Here is a 20,292-nt window from a genome sequence, read left to right as displayed (position 1 = left end):
AAAGGTAGGGTTGTGACAAAACAATTTAGTGAGTAAGAGGCTTTCAGCGTCATAGATGCAAATGCTGCAAGCATGCTGGAGGCATTTGATGTGTAGATGTCAGGGGGTTGCCTCAGGTTATCTTCCCACAACGTGATTCGCACCCAGGAAATCCAACCCTATGCCTTTTACTACACAGGCTAAAAAAAAAGTGAAAGGATTTTGTTGTTTCCTGTCACAGAACAGCACCACTGTTGCTTTAAGGTAATAATCAGCGTTGTGCTGGAGGGCACCTCACTAGCATGGACGTAGAAGAACACACAGAGCTTCCATCCAGGTCAGCCTGCTGAAACACATGGCAAAAGATCAAAGAAGGGTTGAGAAATACAGATTTGCATCTGCAAAAGCTGAATGCTGGAGCAAGTGCATCTCCAATCATTGAGGACTGTTTGAATAATGAGTCACTAGATTTCCTCCATGAACTCCTGCTATGCATGCCACATTATAAAACAGATGCCATCAAAAAAAATACAAACTCAAGACTGTAACCAAATCTGGATAGTCTTGTCAGATAGGTACTTATTGATTATACTTGAAACAAATGTACCCTATAATATCATATTATATTGATAAATACACCCTCAGGTGGGCAGAAGCCGGTGTTTCTCTGAGCAGGGTAACAGGGAATCTGGAGCTTATTCCAGCTGTCCGTGGACAAGAGGCTGAGCCTATAGACCAGTCTGCAGTCAAACACAAGGCCACATGTACAGACAAAGAACCATTCACTCTCTAATTCACTATTTTTTTTTAGATTTATTCCAGTTAAACTACTGCATGCTAACTATGGGAGGAAACTGGAAAACCCAGAGGAAACCAAGCAGACGGGGAGAAACAGAAATGCCGAAACGTCCTGCAAGGGAATCCAACCAGGATACTCCGTGCTGTGAGGCAGAAGCACTAACCACTGTGCCACCGGGCTAGCGAAGGGCATCCAAAGTAAAACGTGTGCACAAACAAAATGTGCAAATCAGACCTATGAATCTTATACCAAATCCCTCGAGACAGTCATCGGTGCGGATAACCTACAGCGTACCAGTGGAAATTCGAAAAAGGCTTGGCGTGTTCATATGCAGACAGCAAAGAGGAAAGGCAAGAATCTGGGACTGTGAAAAGGGATTTTGAATATTGGGACAATGACAGGAAAATACCGTTTAATGGCATGACACAGAGAAGAAAAGCGGATATACTGTATGTTCAGGAAACCAGGTGTAAAGGTAGTAAGGCTTGAAGCTAAGGAGGTTTTAAGTTGTACTATCATGGTATTGACAAGAAAATGGAGTCTGAGTATCTTGAAGGAATTTTTTTGGGAATGTTCTGGAGGTGAAAAGAGTTTCAGATAGACTTGAGTCTGAAACTGGAAACTGAAGGAGTGATGCTCAGTGTTGTTACAATGTTGCCCAACAGGTGGAATGTGAATTAGAGGAAAGGGGGAGAATTTCTGGAGTGCCTTAGATTAAGTGATGAAGAATACCCCAGAGGCAAGAGACTGGTAGTTATTGAAAACTTAAATGGACATGTTGGTGCAAGCAATAGAGGTGGGGAAGAACTGATGGGCAGGTTTGTTATCCAGGATAGGAACACAAAGGGACTGATGGTGGTAGAATTTGCAAAAAGGATGGAAACAGCTGTGGTGAATACTTTTTTCCAGAAAAGGCAGGAACATTGGGTAACTTATAGGATCAGAGATGGGAGCACACAGGTAGACTACATCTTGTATAGACAATGTAATCTGAAGGAGATCAGAGGCTGAAAAGTAGTGGTAGGTGAGATTGCGGCCAGACAGCATACGATGGTGGTTTATTGGATGCCTGGTGACAAAGATAAAGGAGACTAAGGCAGAGCAGAGGGCAAAGTGCTGGAAGCTGAAAATGAGCAGTGTTGTATGGTTTTCAGGGGGCAGTTGAGAAAGTCTCTGGGTAATCCGGGAGATCCTCCAGATGACTAGACAGCTACAGCTGATCTGATCAGAGAGACAGGTTGGAGTACTCGGTGTGTCATCCGTAAGGAAAACAGATCAGAAGACTAGAAGTGCAGGAGTATATACAGAGAAAGATGTTAGCAAAGAAGTGGAACACAAAGGGGATTGAAGAGAGTAGACATGAGTACAGGGAGATGCAGTGCAAGGTAAAGGTAGAGATAGCAAAGCCTAAAGACAGGGCTTACGATGACTTGTATGCTAAGTTGGAAAATAGAGAGGGAGAGAATGATTTATACAGGTTGGCAAAATAGAAGAGATAGTGAAGAGATGGAAAGTATGTTCAGCAGGTTTGAGTGATTAAGAATAGAGTTGGAAAAGTACTGACAGATGCTTGAAGAATGACAGGAAGACACGCACTTAAGAGCTGATGAAGGTGTCGATTGTGGACCACAAAGTAGCAGAGATTAGTAAAGGTGAAGTGAGGAGGGGATTGAAGAGGGTTAAGAGTGGAAAGGCGACTGGTCCTGTTGATATATCTGTAGAGGTATGGATGTGTCTAAGAGAGGTGGCAGTAAAGTTTAATAGATTATTCAACTGAATTTTAGAGAGTGAGAAGATGCCTGAGGAATAGATAAGAAGTGTGATGGTGCCAATTTGTAAGAAAAGGGGGATGTGCAGAACTGCAGTAACTATAGAGAGATAAAGTTGATGAGCCATACAATGAACCCCTTATTTGTTGTGGTGATCGACAGGCTGACAGATGAGGTAAGAAGAGAATGTCCATGGCTCATGATGTTTGCAGATGACATTGTCATCTGTAGTGAGAGCATGGAACAGCTAGAGAAAAATCTAGAGATGTGGAGGTGTGCCCTGAAAAGGATATGAATTAAGGTCAGACGCATCAAGACAGAATCTATGTGTGAATGAGAAGGACCCAAGAGGAACGGTGAGGCTACAGGGAGTGGAGATAAATAAGGTGGAGGATATTAAACAATGTCGGGAGTGGGGAAAGGAGGTGAAAGAAAAAAAAAAAAATCGGTTCAAGCAGGATGAAATGGATGGAGATAAGTATCAAGAATAATGTGTCTTCTTTTCCTTTCGGCTTTTCCCTTCAGGAGTCGCCGAGCAAATTAACCTTCTCCATCTAACCCTATTCACCATATCCTCATCTCACTCCAACTACTTTCATATCCTCTCTGACAATGTCCGTAAATCTTCTTTGGTCTTCCTTTACACCTCCTGTCTGGCAGCTCCAATTTCAGCATCCGTCGACCAATATATTCACTATCCCTCTTCTGTACATGACCGAACAACTCAGTGTGGCTCCTCTGACCTTCTCTCAAAAACATCTAACATGTGCTGTCCCTATGATGGACTCACTCCTGATCCTATCCATCCTCGTAACTCCCAAAGAGAACCTCAACATTGTGACCTCTAGCTCTGCCTCCTGTCTTTTTGTCATTGTCACGGTTTCTAAACCATACATCACTGGCCTCACCACTGTCTTGTAAACCTTTCCTTTCATTCTGGTTGATAGTCTTCTATCACATAGTACCCCTGACACTTTTCTCCACCCACTCCAACCTGCTTGGACCTGTTTCTTGACCTCTTTTCATGACATTACAGTCATTTGGCAGACACTTTTAACCAAAGCGACTTACAAGAAGTGCAATTCGGGACTTTTCCACGCTCAGTTGCTCTGGACTGTTGACCCCAAGAACTTAAAATCCTAAACTTCTTGATCTTCACTCCCTGTAGCCTCACCGTTCCACCCAGGTTCATTCACACATATATATTCTGTCTTGCTGTAAGTAACCTTGATTCCCCTCCTTTCCAGAGTATACCTCCACTTCTCAAAATTTTCCTAAACCTGTTACCTGCTCTCACTACAGATCAATGTCATCTGCAAACATCATGGTTCATGGAGATTCCTGTATAACCTTGCCCCAAAGTTGAGAGCATGGAATTGTCCAAAATGTCTTGGTATGCTGAAGCTTTCAGAGTTTGCGTCTCCACTGCTCTAGAGTCCTGTGGTGGCGGCTTTACACCCCTGCATACGATGCTTTGCATTGCACTTTGTGATATGTGGCTTGGATGCAGCTACTCAGCCATGGAAACCTATTCTTTGAAGCTCTCTGCACCCTGTTCTTGAGCTAATCTGAAGGCCACATGAAGTTTGGGGGTCCGTAGCGATTGACTCTGCAAAAAGTTGGCAACCTCTTCACACTATATGCCTCAACATCCGCTGACCCCGTTCCATCAGTTTACAAGTTGCTGTCGTCCTAAACACCTCCATCTTCTTATAATACAGCTGACAGTTGACTTTGGAATATTTAGGAGAAATAAGAAATTTAGGAAATTTGTTGTACAGGTGGCATCCTATCAGAGTTCCATTTTTTAATTCACTGAGCTCCTGAGAGTGACCCATTCTGTCACAAATTTTGAAAAACAGTCTGCATGCCTAGGTGCTTGATTTTATACACCTGTGGCCATGGCAGTGATTGGAACACCTGATTCTGATAATTTGGATGGGTGAGTGGATACTCTTAGCCATATAGTGTATATAAACATATATATATATATATGTTATATATATATGTTATATATATATATGTTTTATATATATATATATATATATATATATATATATATATATATATATATATATATATATAATTTCACTTTTTATACATATATATATACATATTTCTTTTTATCGGCTTTTAAATACATGTAATTTATGTAACATGTGTTTTTAACACATTTGCAATGACAGCTGACACTAACAAACTGCATGTACATAAACACCCTGTGACATGCTCAATATGTTTTTCTTTAGCAGATGTTCCTAGCAGAGCCCTAAGGCTAAGAATCTTGTTTTTTTACCATGTACTGATCTTGACATACTTATGAGGAATACATTCCTACTTTCAGGTTAATGGGGATATCATTCTGTTAATTCATGTTTTGCTGTCACAGAGCAATGTTTAGTAGCTTTAATAGTTTTACTGGACAAAAGACAATGCTTTACATAAAAATAATAATAAGAATGAAAACAAAATTATAAGAAGAGCGTCCCTTGTGCCCTTTTGATTTTAACCTACAAGGCTGCCCTCCTGGTGTAATCAAAAATGCATTAGCCATGCTATATCTGATATGGTAGAGCCTCAGAGCTCACTCAAAGTTCTAGGACATCTTACAGTAGGCAAGTTCATATCCCACAAACCCACCGATGTACAGAAGGATAGTTATTTTGTATTTGCTTCGATCAGCTTTACAGAATATCCACTCTGTTTTTGAATGACTCAAAATGAGTTCAAAAACATGTGCATGGTGAAATTAATTCAATAGGCAACTAAATGCATAATGAAATAGCTTAGCAGTTTGGCATTAGACCCAACAATTAATTGTATACTTATTTCCATAGGGAGTAGTCTTAAAAAAGTTGAGCAGACAAAATATTATCACAAAATAAATGCATGAAAGCCATGTTCTGAATGCCATTAGAATGTCATCAGCCAAAGATAACAATGGGTAAACCATCATGTTGTAGAGATGTTGTAGATTGCTTGGCTAAACATAGAATTTAAATCAGCATTAAAAAGGGTGGACATTTAATTCTGGATTCTTATTGAACGAAGAGGTTTAACATCAACCTGACAATGATCACCTGATGTTATTGTCTTAATTCAACCATCAAAACTGATGAATGTCCTTTAATTTTTGATCATATTGACAATTGTACTGATATTTTTGAAATGAATAAATTGGCTTGACCAAAGCACTGTAACTATGAGGCTCAGTTATGGTGGTACAGTATCTTTTCCCTGTCTCTTGTTGACAGTGACTCCTACCCGATGAGAGGGTATTTTTGCCCTACTTTAAAGGTGAAATTGAATTATACACATAGAAGAAATGCTTAAAAGACTTTCATCACATCACTAACACCAGGCAGTAAAGTCAGGCAATATTGTTTTACTCAATTATCAAATAAATAAATAAATAAATAAACAATAATGAATAATAAAATAATAAAATAATGTTGTTAATGTTGTAATTGTCTGGCCTCTACAAATCAGAATAATCATCTGATCGTATCCCAAAAAGAGAATCCCATTCATTTTTACAATATGTAAGTGATGTTTAAAATCTTTTGATAATGCTTTTGGCTTTGGAATTACTATGCTATGCTTTATTTTAATGACAGATTTTGAATGTGTGTGAGAAGTAGGGTGTTAGGGAACAGTTGTGCTTAAAGCTAAAAATACTTTTTCACTCTCCTTCAGTGAGTCTATAGTCTCCCTTGATGGGTGATGCTATTTTGCAGTAAAGATCATACTTAGGAGTGCATGTCAGTCTTGTGGTGCAACACCAACTTTTTTAATGTTCGTCACTTTCAGGATATAGCCAGTGCCATCGGGCCTGAGTGAGGTGATTATTTGTTATTTAATAGGATAATAAAAGTTTCTTACTGCACCAGCAGGTGAAACTGAACACAAAGTAGCTCAAAACCGACATCACACAGCACCATCGAGTGCTGCATTAGTTGTCTGTAGTTCACGGATGACAAATGCAGCTTCATAGTTGGCACATCTAAATGAATATTAAATTACTATTTTCCATAACATTACACTTTTGAGTAATGCATCACTATTTACAATTAAAAACTGATGTTAAGTGTATTATGAAGGCTAGCTACCAGCGACAACCTCATAAAATCTCATTTTGAAGCACTGGTCACAATGTACTTTGAAATGAGGTTCATAACACTGAAATACTTATTTTCAGTTATGCAAGTTTATGTCACTTCTAAGTTGTGAGAGCACAACAAAGCCATGCAGCCTGAATATTTATTATAGAATTACAATGATTGCAAACACTGTGCTGTGTAGAAATCTTCTCTCCCTGTTTTGTATTTAAATCTGAACTTCCAAGCATTGGCTTGCAACAGTCGTGACTGCAGGAATACTTTTCTCCGTTTCTGCAATCCATATCTCTCTCCAAGACATGATAGCTCTAGTAGGCAAAAACTTGCAGGCATAAAATTGATATTGTGCTGTAAATTGTTTTGATATATATAACTGCATTGATTATAGAGCACAGCACATGATAACATAGTGCCCGAGGTCAACAAAATATCCTCCCACAGTAGTAATTGATGTTCAAGGGAAAAAAACTTTGCTCAATGTAAACTGCTGCTGATATTAGAAACCAATTGAGTATTACTGTAAAATCGAATGATATAGGAGGGGGGAGGGGGAAGGGCCTAAGCATACTAAATATTGCCATTATTAGGAATCTGGGTCATGCTACTAAAGAAACAGGTCATTTGGCTTTTCAGGCAAGTTATTGGAATGACCTAATGTCATATATTACAATTGTTATATATTATTACTATACTGTTATTTGAACATGAAAAACAAGATGAAAATGATCAAAGGTCATTCAAATGTTTTAGTCTGGCCAAGAATAAAATAATGCTACACTCAAGCTCAAGAACATTAGATGAAATACAATCTTGCTGTCACCTTCTCAAATGCTGCTCTTAGCCAAATCACCTTCCATATAAGTACACTTGAGTACAACACATTTAATCAGCAACCTCTTGAACCCCAAATGTCACTTTTACATTTACAACAGGATCCAGGGCAGAGTGCACAAACTATGTGTTGAAAGCAGGTCTCAGCTGTTCAATTGGTTTTATTTACATCTGACTTTGTCTTCAGAGTTTAAAGAGAGTGCACCAAGCCTGAAAGACCAAGGTCGACCACGGTCTAATGCTAAATAGAGTACATGGAAACTGACCTGGCATAAAAAAAAAAAAATTAAAAATCTGCTCAGTTGTTTTTTTTTTATTTTTTATTTTTTATTAAGATACGGAAATAAAGAAATAGAAAAGGAAAATGAACTTTACCATTAGAGAAATTGGCTAATGACAACAGAGGAACGCATCTCATTTGCTACCAAAGTTTCTGCAGTGCAGTAAGTAAGACAAGGAAGAAACAGCTATATGTTTCTATTAATTACATTTTAAAGCCAATGGGCAAATTCTTGTTTCAAATAAAAATTGCATTTAATCACATTACTATATTACACGTCCAGTGGATTTGTCCTGGTACAGCGAACTTCCTCTTTTTCCACATTCTACGAAGAATGTTGACTTCAGTTCTTGCCTTTTTTCTTTTGTTGTGCTATCATTATTTTTCTAGTTTAACTGCATTTCTATGATATGAGCACTGATCTTTCTTACTGAGGACATATGCCAAAATATCACCACAAAGGTTACATTGTGTAATTCCAAGTTTTTAATGTTTGTGGGTTTTTGTCCTTCAGTTATACAAAAAAAGACATGGGTGCTAACACATTGCACCCAACCATAATACAAAGAGGGTTTAATTCTACATGGTGCAAATATCTTGACATTATATTGGTCATAATCCTGTGATTTGAATCTGACTTGATTTAAACCTATGCATATTTTCAGCTTATCCACTCAGTTCCGGGAGATAATCATCTAAATTTCAAACCTTATTATGGTTCTAAGAAAAGCTTTACGATACTAGGATATTCAGGTATCATGGTATTGCCATGTCCTTAGCAACATCTAAAAAATGAGTCAGCCTACTTAGTTGTTAGTTTATGAAACTCCAATCAGACACCATAATCACAAATTCTACCTCGTAGTGGGAGAGGCGCACAACTGCTGAATTGCAGGTCTTATCTAGGATTATGTTCTGAAAATGTATTTTGTGTTTTTATAAACAAGAGCAACAAATCAGGAAGTGCACAACCAATTCTGACTTGAAAAATTGAACATTGTGGAGACAAAGAGTCAGTCAATAATACTGATGAGCACAAACCAAATGCAAGTCACCAACTAAAAAAGAAACTTCTACATTTAACCTTACCTTCAGTCAACTCCAGTTGTTGCAAAAAATAACTGCACAAACTCTGTGCCATGTTTAAAACCGCTGTCAATACCAGTCTTAGGAAGAGATACTGCTTAGCTGAAACATCAGACATAGCTGCACTTTTTCTTCTTAAACCAAAACATGGGCCAAAGATAGGTTGTTGGGCACTTATCAATTAAGTGATATTCATCTATTTGTTTTTTCTTCTTCTTTCAGCTACTCCCTTCAGCATTGCCACAGCCAATCTAACCAGATTCTCTGTATCATCTTCTCTCACACCAACTAACTTCATGTCCCCTTTTACTGCATCCATCAATCCTCTGTTTGGTCGACCTCTAGGCTTCTTGCCTGCAGTTCCAATCTCAGCATCCTTCTAGCAATATATTCCCTTTCTCATATGTCCAAACCGTCTTGGTCTGGCCTCTGTGACCTTGCCTCTGTTTGTCAGGTCACATGAACCTTAGCTCCTTTAAGAAAGCTACTCGTATGAGACTTGAGCCACAAAACAATTCTGGCAGAAACTATACAGTATGAGTTACATTGTGACTAAAGATTTTCCAAGAGACAGTTTCACTAACAGTCCAGTTGATGTAATAGATAGATGTGGTATTCTATATGAATATGTTCCTCGCAGTACAAGAAAAGGCGTCAAGGGCCTCCGATGTGAGGTTGTCCAATTCAGTTTTCAGGACAGCACAAGATTTTCAGGGACATTTTTCTCATTTTCCATGAGCTTCTCATGATCTGCAGGAACCATTTAGATGTGGATTGCTTGTGGCATGCAGGCTGCAGAGTGCAGTGTAATCTTGTTGCAGCCACACAGGCTATGTCTGGAGGCTCAGGTCCCAATTCCATTCAACAGAATGAGGAACTAATTCACCAAGACTATCATCACATGAGCTTTGTGGAATATCATAGGCACTCAATGTGCCATTTTTACTCTAGAAATTGCAGGTGTATCAGGCACTGTTTGCATGGGATTGAGTTTAAAGACAACCGCTGCAACAGCTTAAGAGTAGTGGAGTTCCAACCAAGGTTCAAATATTGTGTGCAAAATGCCAAAAGGAGGTTATGAAATAAAATATTTGCAAAAGAAGGAACTGAATTACTTGGTAAGGTGTCAGCAAGGTTGCAAACAGTTGCATGTTTTTTATTCTTCTCATTAAGATTACTAAAAAACACATGGTTAAAAAATTGTAAATATGCAGTGACAAATAACCTGTAAAACAACAAAATGTACCTAAGAGTTGTATTTTAATGAGAGGTCAAATGTAATTTTGAAACTCAATGGAAAAAATTATTCCCCAGCGAGTTACTTGTTAGAATGCTCGATTTTTGTGCCAAAAAATCTCATCAAGTGAAACACGCTGTTATGTAAAAACAGAACAATGTCACCCCTGCATCACGTAAAGCAGAGTGGAGGACCAATATGTCACTCAAGCCATAATTCTTTTATTTTACAGTTTGTGAGTTTCAGCCTCACTGTTGTACAGATACTCATTGATGAATACTGGAGTATAGATACTCATTTACACAAAGCTGACCCTTTTCAATGTTGGACTTTCAACACAGTTTATCAAGTGCAACCCTCATACAAAGAATAAATAAGGTAGTTCCAGTTGGGCCAGTCAGAAAGTGCAAAAAATAATGTCTGTTAAATATAGTCTGTAGCAATAATAGAAAAACACCAAGAATTAGTTGACCAAAAATGTAATTCCATTAGTTAAAGACTGTGAATCTACACACTGGATTTTCAACTGCAAACAAGGTCCTTTGGAGTATTAATTTAAAGTTAAAGTGTTTAATTTGATTCAGCTTCAGTTTTCTCTTGAATTCTGGGCTTCACTGTAATATCTTTAAATCAAGTCCAAACAATAATTGAACATATTTTTATGTCTACTAATTATTTTACACGTATCATCTTTTTCTTCTTTTTAGGTTTTTTTCTTCAGGCGTCATCACAGCATGTCATCTGCCTACATCTATCCGGCAGTGAATCATCTGCTTCTATCGCATTCATGAATCGTTTGAACGAGTGGATGATTAAATAAGTGCTTTTTACATTATGTTACATTGCCGATTAATCACTTAATAAAACTGCAAATTGATGTAATGGCCTTGTTGTTAAAACACTAACACTCAAGAGTCACTGATAGTCATCTTAAATAACCATATTCCACATTTTTAAGTGCTTCATCAAACCAACACAGAGACTTTAGACCAAGGTATCAAACACACGGGCCGCGGGCCAGTACTGGCCCACCAGGGGGTCCGATCCGGCCCATGGAACAAATCTACAATTTGAAAAAATACATAAAAATCATGAACTCCTTTTTAAATAAAAATGAAGTTCCAATATTGTCTGATTTAGTCAGTGTTAGCAACATGGCACAACACTATAAAAATCAGAACCTACAGCAGATGGCAGCAATGTGGCTTTCAGGCCTGTAAATAGCATTTTTACTTATTGTTAAAAATTTACCTGCTTTTCCGTTGGCCCAGACACCATCATCAGCACGATGTCATTGTCAAAAAAGAGAAAAGTGGACATAGAGTGTCGGGGAATCCAAGAAAAACAGACCACTTCTTATTTGTGCGTTGAGATAAACAAGAAACATGCATGCTTGGTGTGGATCCAGCAAGTTTTGGTGCCACTATGAGACTCGCCATGGCGAAAAATACAACAAAATACATGAAGAACTGAGAATACAGACCTGAGGCATAGTGTTGTTCATCATGTATTTTTTAGAGGAAACAGTACATTACATATAAAGATTTTTATCATTTAGCTGTTCTCTGTTGCACTAAAACAAAGGAAAAATGTGTTACTTCTAGGTAATTACACTACGATTTTACTGGTCCCCCTTGACATCAAATGTGGCCCCCAGATCGAAATGAGTTTGACACCCCTGCTTTAAACAATAGCAGCAAAAAAGTATATTCTCTGGAACAAAGCAGCCATGATAGTCTTCTTTTTTTCCTTTTCAGGTTTGATAAATCAAGACCAAAAAATATGAAGTAGCTTATCTCCGCTGGCTGTCCAAGGTATGCCTCAAACCTATGATTCCCTGCCTCAAGAAAGCAAAGAGATGACACTGCACCATGTCTTTCCCAACAGAAAAGAAAAGCTTGCAGGAAAAAGAGTGTAAACACCAAATAAAACAGTTTGAGTCCCCAAGCACACAGCCAAGACTGAAAAATCCCCAAAACAAATCTATTACAGCATGCTGAAGTTAAAATAAATTCACCCAAATTCATATTGCACTAAATGAAATAAGCATTGCTGCATAGCCCGAGCAGAATTTGCTGGTACTTCCACATAATCATCAAGATTTTGGCTGTACTGTATATCAATCAAGTTCCAAATGCCACATTGGGGAAGAATGATAGGCACAAAGCTATTTTTTAATGACAAGGGAACAACCCACACTACCTGTACTGTGCCATATTCTGTGACTCACAGGTCACTCCTTTTCATGTAGCGTAACTTTTGAAAGCCACGACTCCCAAAGTGGTGCAGATTCCTAAATCTCAATCTGGTTTAGAATTCAGCAGTGCTTTTTGTGGACAGTGATATAGAGAAATCACAATTGAGAGATAATCTATTTAACTGATCCAATATCTGCATATGAACACACTTAACATGTTTTGTGAAAAACTGTTTTATGGCAAACCCGTACTCAGAGCACAGGACTGCTGGGACAGTTCATTTTTTTATTACAAGCATGCAAACTGTGAGTTAGTAAGCAGGGTGGCTCTTGGTGAAGCTATGGTTGGGGATCACCATCTCTGTTGTGAATCTGATCTGATGATGCTGCTCCCAAGCAGCACGCCACTATTACAGACCGTAACCATAGTTGAGTGATAGGAACTGAGAGATGGTTCCGGTTATAAACTGATTCCAAATTATTCAAGGCATTGGAATCACATGCCTTGGAATCACACGCCTAAGTGCACCACTGTATTTTCACCATCACATCAATGTGGCAGCTGTTGTGTCTTATTACAGAGCACGGTGATAAATATGCTGACTAAAGTGTGAACGTGGAAGAAATTAGCTGAAAAGTAAAAAACACTCCCCCTCATAGTAACTGTTGAATTTACTAATGTAGTAATGTAGTTTGCATGAAGTTGATAAAAACATTATTATATATGAATGCATTAAGATAGTTTCTTACTGCACCAGCTGGTGAGTGTTGGATCAGGCAAGGCCATTTATGTTCATTAACACTGGAATCATTCCTATGAACTGATACACATTTTATGTTAAACTGTTTCAATGTATTACCTTAAATTATATTTAATTTAGAATCAATTGTTGTGATTTTTTTCCCCAAAAAATATATATAATCATATTGGAAATCCAAATGGGCCCAGTTGCAGAATTGTCATTCATTCATAGATAGTTCCAAAGACTTTTCTGACACACTTATAGACTCCGTAGACTCTACCTGTGGAGGAATTTAGGGGTTGTAAGAATTGATAAGGCCAGCAGATAAGGCATTTTCTGAAATATACTGGCTTTATCAGTCATAGTAACCACACAGAAGTAAAAATAGCAAAGCTACTTCACAATTAAGGCCCAAATGAACTCATCATTACATTGTTTTTACAGGGAACTTCTTGTTTGGCTTTATTTTTATTTTTTTTGGCTGTCAGAAATTTCATTTTCAATTTTATTCAAGTAAAGATTAATCTTCCACTTATTCTACTGAAGTACCACAGTTTAAAAAAAAGTATTGAATATGCTGATACATTTTCAGCTTCAAGATGTCACAATTTTTAATCATGTTGTGGTACAGCTATCTTGACATGTTAAACTTCTAATTTTAAGAGCTCTAATGAAGAACAAAAACCCTTTTCTCTCCTTTTTTTATGCCAACAGTGGTTTCAAAGACTAAAAGACAATGTTAAACCTTCATCTTAGTTTTGTCAGAATCATTTTTATATCGCATAATGATCAGGTAGATTTCAGAAATGGTGGTTTGAGTTCAAGTTCCTATTGTCTGAACCATTTAAAGGAGACAACTTGCTGCTAATCTAAGAAGGAAAGAATTATAACTAGCTTTGGACAAAAGCACCTGAGAAATAAAGGTAACATTGACTGAATACAGATTTCAATTAGCCTGTGTAAGTCAGATGGACTCGTCACTGCCTCAGTAATGAAAGTGAAAAATCCCTACAATACATTGGAAGCTTGTTTTGGACATGTATTCTCGATAAAAATAACTTTTAAGTGGTCACCTCTTAACTTCTAACTAGTCACCTCTATCTCATTAGCATGCATACTAGTATATCGTGCTTGCAGATGCTGTGTTGGGTGTTTTACTGCAGCTACACAGCAAAAAAGCTAGAAACAGAGCTAAGCAGTAAACTAAAAGAGCAAAGATGAAAAGTACTGAGAGGAGAGAGGCAGCACAGAAGAAACTCAAATCAAAAGAAAACTCCAGTGTTCTCTGTACTCAGCCCTTTACTGCTCAGCTCTGCCCATACGGATATTAAATTGCCTCTCAGCTGTCTGTGATCTGGAGACAGTTGGACGGTTGAAAAATCTGATATCAATTTACCTCCTTGCTCTTCGTTCCCCTTATTGCTTTCCCTCATCAAAGAGCTAGCACACCGCTCTGCCTCAGAGGATCAGGCTTTTGGGGGGTTTTGTTTGTTTATTTTTCAACCTGAAAGTGATGACTAAGGGACATGGATCAATATTGGAAAGGTAGTTGTATAGATGGCCAGTGCCTGTCGGTAACCCCGCAAACCGTTGGTGGATCCAAATGATGAGGGATGTCGTCAAGCTGAAGGAGTCCTACTGAGCCTTTCGTGCCAGGTACGCAGTAGTGGTGGTTGCCAAGGTAAAAAGCCAGGGGTGGGAGGAGTATGGTGAGGCTATGGAGAACTTTTGGAAGGCACCAAGGAGATTCTGGTCTGCCATCAAGCGACTCAGGAGAAGAAGGTATGCAGTTAATACTGAGTACAGTGGAGAAGGTGGGCTGCTGACTTCGACTCTGGACTTTGCGGTTCAAAGGTCTCCTCAACCCCAACGACATGCCTACAAACGAGGAAGCAGAGTCAGGGAACTCTGGGGTGGACTCTCCTAATTCCGGGGTTGAAGTTAGTTGTAAAGGACGAGGTAGTCAGAAAGCTCCTTAGTGGTAGAGCCCTGGGAGTGGATGAGTTCCTCCCCAGGTTCCTTAAGGCTCTGGATGTTGGGGGATCACATTCCTCACCCTTCCTGGAAAAGCTTACTCAGGGGTGCAGGAGAGGATGTTGCGACGGGTCGCCGATCCTCGGATCCAGGAGGAGCACTGCTTTTTGTCTTGGCCTTGGAACAGTGGACCAGCTCTACTCCCTCGGTAGGGTCCGAGAGGGTGCATGGGAGTTTGTCCAACCAGTCTACATGTATTTTGAGGACATGGAGAAGCCATGGTCGGTCCTTGTGTCTTCTGTGACAGAGCATGATCCGCATTGGCAGTTGTAAGTTGGACTCATTCCCGTCAGCGCTGTCCTTTGTCACCGGTTCTGTGCACAACTTTTATGGACAGAATTTCTAGGTGCAGCCAGGATGTTGAGGGGATCTGGTCTAGTGAACTCAGGATTGGGTCTGTTTTGTGCGGATGATGTGGTTCTGTTGGCTTCATCGGACCATGATCAAATTGCAGCAGAATGTGAGGGAGTCAGCATGAGGATCAGCAACTCCTGTAAATGTCACCTTTTTATAAGGGATTTTGTTTAGTTTTGTTGTTGTGTTTAGCCATATTATGAATGGAATTGTCAATCAAATGACTAAGCTGGGACACAACCTAATAGAAAAAAGCAAAGTGAACCTTCAGATAATACTCAAATATCCATATTTAACTGTGATAATTAAAGTCAGTAATAAAGGAAAAAAAGGTATCTGTCTTCTCTACATTGTATGCCAAGAGTTTATCTTGAGACATGAATCGGTTGTCTTACGCAAAAACAACAAAGTCCAGTTCTCAGCTCAAATCCTTACATGTGAGGACAACAGCAAAATATCACCATGTCTTTCTCTCCCTCTGTTCCTTTTCTCTCTGATCCAGCTGTTTATTTGGCAGAGGAGCAAAGGAATAAATGAAGTGCTTCAGCGGAAGGAAGGCTTCACTGAGGGAGGGATTGAGGGTAGAGGGAGTGAGATGAGGATTTAGTGTGGGTTTTTAAAGACAGTTTATTGAATTGAGTGTCTCTTTTGGCTTAAAAAATTGTGAGCTTGTGGACATTTCTGGTCAATTATGTTTTTCAGTAGGATTGGGTTTCTATCAACCTGGCTCCACCATCGAATCCCCTTAAAGTGTTTTTACTCTTCTAAATATAATGAATAAATCTTTTTAAAAAGGAAAATTGAGGATAAACACAAATGATAAATGACTCCTCGCTGGACACATATTTCATGGAAGCTTTCCTGGCTGAGGAATTAGTCAATGCACATCAAGTATCTTTAATCTGTGATATCATGTTGTGGTTTTAAAAAGTTAAAAGTGATTGTGGTGTTTAGTTTTATTTTATTTTTACTTTTTAAGTCCTTTTTTAGCAGTGAGTAAATTATGTGAACTGAACTGGCCAACAACTGGGGGATGCAGGCAACCACTTATGCAGCTTGGTGATCTTTTTACTGTCAGACTGACCTATTTTTAAAATGTCTCCTACAATATAACATTGAAAACAAAGATGATCCAAAAATGTCATCAATGACGTACGCATTAAGTTTACATGAAGGTACTGTAAATATCTTCAGTGTTAGGAAGAAATTTCTTAAGATAGAACAAGACAGAGCGTTGGAAATAAGTAGAGGAGATGATTGAAAAAGTATCATCAGTAACCTTTGCAAACTCACAAACACACACACACACACACCCACAGACATGCACACACACACCAGGGATAGTCAATAACCCAAACCTTAATTAAGGCTACAATCTTAGCACCATACAGACCAATTGCCCTGACAAGAAGTAACAACAACATGTCGAAACACATACTCAACTAAGCCTTTTTTTCGGGGGGGGGGGAAGAGTCATCCTTCATTCAGTGAGGACTAGCCTGATCAATTGCCATGACGACAAAACCGAACACATGGAAAGATCTGTAGCAGATATTTCAGCTCTGAAAGTCGAGACCAGTCAGGTGAGGAGAACAAGTGAACATGTGGAAACCAATGTGACACTTGCTCTTTGCTCATCCACCCGTTACTTCACTGAGCGCCACAAGAACTGAGCGGAGCTCACTTACACTGTTGTAAGTGAACCATCTCGTGCAAACAGCCGCACCTGTATTCGTGCATGCTTGAAATATGACTGAAGAACCTGATTATTGTATTTACACAACAGTGATCCAAGTCCCTCAACATCCAGCCAATCAAATTCATAGGAACCCATTTGTCCATCTGAAAAACTACATAGACAGTAAATTTGAGCAAATCATAAAAGATTAAGAAAAATCTGCATTACAATCTCCAGAGACGGTGTACAAAATATAAGATCTTACATTTTCAAAGATATTAAAGAAAGACTGTTGCAAATGCGTGCTTTGCTTTTCTGTTGATCCTATGATAAATTTAAGAGGTTAATTGTGTCATCAATTACGTTCTTCTCTTCTTTCTGATCAAAAAACAATCAAGAAAGCCACAGCTGAGCGGAGCAGATTGAGGGGTTATTTATTCATTTATCTATTTATGCTTACACATTTTACTGAAATCAAGAAAATGCATATGCTCTCATTTAAGTCTGAAGCTGTGACCTTCAGGCCCCAGGACAACCCGGTGATTCCCCTGCCATCTCCCCGCCACCTGTAATTAAACAGCTTGATGCCAGAGCTACCCACTCTGCTATCTGATGGCCCTCAAGTCATCTCAGTGATATCACAGATTTTCACAGCAGATGGTGAAAGGGATGCTTCTGTAACATTTGTGCACCTGAGTGAACTGGATGGAAACACATGTTGGATATACAGAGCTGGTATAGTCACAAAGAACCCTTAATTGCACTTTTAAAGCTTGTGCATTCCCTTTAATTGACCTGATGTAATTGAAAGTACATTAAGTTATGTGTTAAAATATCACAGACATTTTTTTGTCATTCCCTGAATTTCTCTGTTTGTTTGTTTGTGGAGGGGGAAAATACCAAAACACATTCAGTGAATATTTTAATCATCATTCCTTCCTAGGCATGCAGCAGTTCATGCTCTTTGCTATGTAAATTGGATTTTGGATTAAAAATACGAAATTAAGATTATTTTCAATTGGATCAACAACAGCTCAGTCAAGCACAACTGAGAAATATACGCCTCAATTTGAAAAGAAATCCATTTTTCAGCCTTATCATTCCATCCATCCATCTTCTTCCGCTTATCCTGCACTCGGGTTCGCGGGGGATGCCGGAACCTATCCCAGCTGTCATCGGGCAAGAGACGGGGTACACCCTGGACTGCTCGCCGGTCAATCGCTGGACCACATATAAACAACCATTCACTCACTCACTTATTCCTTCGGGGCAATTTTTCCCAATTTTTTCCATTATCACGGTCCTTCTTGCTGTGAAGCCGAAGCGCAAACCATTGCGCCACAGTGCCGCCCAGCCTTAGTCATTATTATTACTGTTAAACTGTCAAAAAGCAGTGAATGACCTGAACCAGGTCTGACAATTCGGAGCCACCTTTTAACTCATAAATCCGGTCGATAAATTTAGATTGGAATCAAGCCACGATCCCATGTTTCACCTCGTACTTAAACCGTCCACTTTTTTTTCTGTATCGACTCCTGGCTTTCCAGTCCATTTGCACTGCCTTGGCCTCTACAGCAGTAGCCGGCCCTAAAGAGATACCATGTCATAAATGAGAGAGATGTCAAGTTGGATTAAGATCTTGGTAGAGAGTCACCGTGTAACTGCCTGGTTACGTTAAGCTTTGTGATGAAGAAGCCTACTTCAGCATCTCCACACTGGTTCTGCACACTGCTACTCCTACTTTTACCCAGACCTCTGGACATTATGCACCAGTTGTTCTAGGAACTGTGAGCAGAGGGGGAGGAAAAAAAATAGTGCCAACGTTTCTGGGCGACTAAAGTTGCAAAGTAGGCTTTAAGAGCTTTAAAAAGGCCCCAAAGAGAGTAATTGCAGATTGTAAGCCGTGAGGGAAGAGTGCAGGGAGGCTGAGAGAAGCCTAGCATGGCGGGTGGAAAGATGATGCTGCTTCATGGAAATGTGCATGGTAACAAAAGAGGGGTAGGAGGCGAGGAGTGCGATCGTGTTTCCTATAGCCTAACCAACACAATAACAACGACATATTAAAATGAGGAAAAACGACATTGATGCCGTATTTGGAAAAAATCAAAATTAAACTAAGTGTGGATGCGATTGTTGTGTGTGTCTGTGTGTGTGTGTATGGGGGGGTTGCGAAAGAAACAATACATCCCAGAAAGCAGACAGAGCACCCACCTTGATGTTGTCAGGCGAACACTTCTAGCTTTGCATTTTCTTTGCTGGAGCTCCAAGACTTCTAGTGCAACGGAAAAAAAAACCGGATATTTCAAAACACCTTGTGGATATGATTTACAAAAAAAAAAAAAAGAGACACTATAAGCCAGAGAGGGTCTGCTCAGCTCGCTTTGCTAAGATAACTACATTATTTTCGTTTCCACAGACAAAGATGATCCTCAAAAGGAAGATAAAAAAAAAAGGTTCGGGTTATTTAGTCAACGCTCGCCAAACGGTTAACGTTCACCCGTAACAGCAATCTGACGAAAACCGGCGAAAGGAGAGCTGATTTTCCGTCATTCTGCTGTGTTTTGCTGGGGATGATCGTACAGCAAAGGAAGGATGCTCTCTGGCAGTGAAGGCAGCGAGCAGGTCCCTTTGCTCTTGACTCCTACGGAAGCCCGGATGATCCATAGAGTAATATACTCTCTTTTACAGTTTTTCTTACTTTCTTTCCCTTTCTTGTCGTTTTCTGTCTTGCACTTTACATAGGTTTCAATATTTTGGGGTTGGGCAAGAAACTGTAAAATACATGTATGATTCTATCAATTTCATTTATTAATTCACTGGTGAATTTTCTATCCGGAGCTGTAAGGCTTGTATGTTACCACTAATGCGTTGAGTAAAGTGTGTTTTTATGATGATTCATTATTTTTCCTTGTATGGATATTTTTCTTTCGTTGTGCTATTGTCATTATTATTTAGGTTTATTTAGGTTTGTTGTATCCTCAATTAGTCAGGATTGGCCTTCAATTAACTCCCTCAGTCACCCATTATCTATATCACTTATTCTCCAATCTTAATGTGATGATTGAATCTTCTAATAGATAGATAGATAGATAGATAGATAGATAGATAGATAGATAGATAGAATGGATCATAATTATTTTAATTCCAAATATTTTTAAATTATCAATGACATCAGCAATATAACATT

The 20,292-nt window shown here is 39.0% G+C and overlaps 1 protein-coding gene across 1 annotated transcript in view; it reads right to left on the bottom strand.

The window, feature by feature from the left end:
- Positions 1-19,679, bottom strand: part of b4galt2 (UDP-Gal:betaGlcNAc beta 1,4- galactosyltransferase, polypeptide 2) — a 183,718-nt gene extending 164,039 nt beyond the window's left edge. Inside the window, exon 1 of the mRNA XM_086176474.1 lies at positions 19,317-19,679. The gene's annotated coding sequence lies outside the window, so the exon portion shown is untranslated. The remainder of the gene's footprint in view (positions 1-19,316) is intronic.
- Positions 19,680-20,292: the final 613 nt, after the last annotated feature.

This window comes from Fistularia commersonii, chromosome 28, assembly GCF_037954325.1.
Source record: "Fistularia commersonii isolate RoL2024-O1a breed Wild chromosome 28, RoL_Fcom_v1.0, whole genome shotgun sequence".
Lineage (NCBI taxonomy): Eukaryota > Metazoa > Chordata > Actinopteri > Syngnathiformes > Fistulariidae > Fistularia > Fistularia commersonii.
This window is presented reverse-complemented; position numbering and strand designations above follow the sequence as displayed.